The sequence below is a fragment of the Oryzias melastigma genome, linkage group LG3, assembly GCF_002922805.2.
Source record: "Oryzias melastigma strain HK-1 linkage group LG3, ASM292280v2, whole genome shotgun sequence".
In the NCBI taxonomy this organism is placed as follows: domain Eukaryota; kingdom Metazoa; phylum Chordata; class Actinopteri; order Beloniformes; family Adrianichthyidae; genus Oryzias; species Oryzias melastigma.
Genome location: NC_050514.1, coordinates 3,639,265 through 3,642,633, shown reverse-complemented (window position 1 = coordinate 3,642,633; position 3,369 = coordinate 3,639,265). Strand labels below are relative to the sequence as shown.

The following is a 3,369-nucleotide window of genomic DNA, read 5'->3' as shown; positions in this document are numbered from 1 at the left end:
TGATCATTTTGACCCAAATGAGTGAGATCTTATCAGGAGCCCCAGATGGAGGGAGGTTATCAGTGGTCTTCTATGTCTTCCATTTTCTAATAGTTGATTTCTTCAAGCTACTTACCTATTGCAGATTCAGTCTTCCAGCCTGCTGCAGCTCAACTATTTTGTTTCTGGTGTCCTTAGACAGCTCTTTGGTCTTGGCCGTAGTAGGGTTTGGAGAGTGATTGTTAGAGGTAATGAGTGGAGAACAGAGGAAGTTGTGAAATCTTGCATGTTTGTAAGTGAGCAAATACTTATTTTCAACTAAATAAATTCTTTAAAAATCAGACAATGTGATTTTCTGATTTTTTTTTTTCATTTTGTCCCACATAGTTAAGGTATACCTATGATGAAAATGACAGGCCTCTCTCATCGTTTTAAGTGGGAGAACTTGCAAAATTGGTGGCTGACTGAATACTTTTTTGCCCCAGTGTATGTCCTCCATCGTCAGAAAAATGCCACAAAAACACATTTCTCTCTGGGATTCTGTCCCTGTTTAGAGTTCAAGATATCATTGCAGCTGCTTCTGAACAACCTTCACTTCTTATTCAAATCCTTCAAATACTGACTTCTGTCAGGTAAACGTAGCTGAGTCATGTTTCCTCAGAATGACTTGACAGTATTTTGTTTCTTCATCTTGTTGTCCTCCTAAGCCTCATTCTCGTCCTGGTGCCAGCGTTTGCCAAGTCTGGAAAGCAACCAGCTCAACGTGACACATCACTCCTCGATGTTTCTGTATGAATAAAAGATGGTTCTACGAGGAACGCAAACCTGCTTCTGGGAGACAGGAGATGTTCAGAGGACAGGATCTGAAAAAGGATACTGAGGTTTGAGGCCCAGAGGAGGAAGATGAGATTCACAGATGTTTTCAAAATGACATGAAGCTAAGTAGCTATGGGAGGAGATGATGTACAGGAGAGAGTTAAACAGAAAGAGATGACTCGGCGATTCCCGAGGGAGTAGAAAATGAAAAAGATGACGAGGTTTTTAAATCATAACTGTCAAACTTATTTTCCAGAGAATTTCAACAATTTTTCAAAAACTGAATTCTCCAAAAACAAAGCAAAACATGTTCTATTAAAAAAAGTAGATCAATATTTGATGGTGTATCTTGAATTGTTAGAGGGGATGAATGAAGGGATTCTTGAAAGAAGCAGGACATACATAAATATTTACTTCAGTAAATCCCTTTTAAATGCTACCACTCACTGCTGGACACATTTAACTTAGTTTTAGTCCTGCAAAGTACTTTCCAAAGCCTTTTCCATAACTGTTTAAAGATCATAACAGTCTGACATGGATTAATAAATATTTGGTTGTGATTTTAAACTCATATTTTTCATCAGCTTCCACTCCACTGAGCTGTCAAAAATTTATCTTTTTAAAAGCAAAGAAGCTGCACTTAATTCCTAACTCTGCTCTAATGTTTTTTAATTTTTTATTTGTTCTACATTAGTGATTCATCATACAGTAAAATGACATGTTCTGTTATATTATTAACACAACAGCAGCATCAGGGAGAGGCTGCAAAGAGAGGAACGCCGGGCTGAGTCTGGCTGCATCTCCACCATCCGACGGAGAACGTCTGACTCCCGAAGACTTCATGCCGCGGCGTGAGTAGCTGCAGACGCTCTGGAGCACTACGACAGGCTATGAATCTGAAGCAAGTGTCATTTTTGGTGGTTCTGAGGACAAGCCTAACGAGAGCAGACCCAGGAGCAGATGACAGTCCCTTATTGAAGACTGCAGGAGAACAAGCAGGAACAGGTGAGTCAGCGTCGTGACCTCCTCCAGCCACCAGGAGGTGCAAGACTCTGTGGGGTGGGAACAGGTGAGCAGTGGCCAACAGGAAGAAGAATGTCAGCAGTTTTTACTGTGGCTTACTGTCTTGAAGATGGAGAGTGGCTGGAGGGAATGGATGAAGAAGAGGGGGCTTTGTCTGTAGGCCAGAAGGGAGGTGCAAGGCTGAAAGAGGGTCTGGTACACAGGAATCCAATCCAAGAGTGATATGGAGAGGTACTCACAAATAACGAGGTTAATCACTAACGATGACATGCCAACTTGTTGCGTACACAAAGTTGTTCTCCATATTGGAATGGTGTAGATGTCTGTTTACTGCTGTGTTACAGTTGTACAAACAGATCTGGAAAAACTAGAATGTAGCTTTTCACTAGTAAGTTATTGCTGTCAGCTGATAAAGGAGAACTTATAGAGAACATTTGAACAAGATCTGAGTGAGTTTACTCTCAATAATGAACATTTTGGCTGATGTGGTAGTATATTCAAAGAATATGAGTTTGGAAAGATAAATTAGGTTCAAACCACCAAGGTATTTAAAAGATGTTTCCTCTAGAGGAGAGAAGTCCAAAAAATTCAGATTAAGATTTATTGTATTTGTCTGAAAGAGTATGCAGTATTATTTATTTGCTTATTTAATTGTTCTTTTTCAGTTAGAATGTACAAGGCATGCATTCTACTTAAGAAGAACAGGAGTACGATGAAGACCAAGTCCTATAAATCTCTACCCCATATTATTACCATTGATACAAATAATGACTTAATTCGTGGATAGAATCAAAACAAACACAAAATGATAATCCATATTAGAGCTGTCAGGCAATTAAAATTGTTAATCGCGATTAATCGCATTTTGTCCAGAGTTAACTCGCGATTAATCGCAAATTTACATGTGGCCTTTTTTTAAGGAAAAAAAATGTGTGGTTTGTGGAATTTAGCAGTTCTACATTAATTATGAAAACAAGAATGACAAAATTAATAGTTTTCATCAGAAATACTTTATTTTGTAACATTGTATTGAGATAAACTTTCTTAACAATAAAAGGCTGTAACATAAAATGCCTAACAAAAGCCCAAGTGCAAGTGAAGGGCATTTTAAATTCAAAACTTCAATCAACGTTCAGTAAAATAAAATAAAAAACATCAAAAATAAAATTTCCATAACACTTTCATGTTCATTTTTTTTCAGGACCAAATCTTTTCCTCCTCTGCTGAACTACAGTAATAAATGAAATAGAGATTTATCATTTCCAATTAACTTTTGTTTTTTAAAACATTAAAGACTGAGAAAAGCGGGATACACTGTGGATAGTTTGACAGTCTGTTACTGCCGCCGCGTTCTCTGGCTGCAGCTCGATGCAGCGACGTGTCCAGCGGAGCAGACATGGTACTGGACGCGAACCGGAGCCGGGTTAGGGTGCAGGAGCTCTCCAGGTCCTAGCGCCGGCCGGTTTTAGCTCGCAGCTCGGTGTTTGGAGACCCGCCCGTGATCTAGTGAGAGCAGCCGGTGAGTTGGAGGGCGGGACGCCCGCGCGAAAG

At 39.6% G+C, this 3,369-nt stretch overlaps 1 long non-coding RNA gene across 1 annotated transcript; it reads left to right on the top strand.

Annotated features, from left to right (window-relative positions):
• Positions 1 to 724: 724 nt before the first annotated feature.
• On the top strand, positions 725 to 2,612 carry LOC112140074. Its single transcript, XR_002918108.2, has 3 exons — positions 725 to 860; positions 1,542 to 1,800; positions 1,928 to 2,612. It is a non-coding gene; the product is annotated as an uncharacterized LOC112140074 (long non-coding RNA).
• The last annotated feature ends 757 nt before the right edge of the window (positions 2,613 to 3,369 follow it).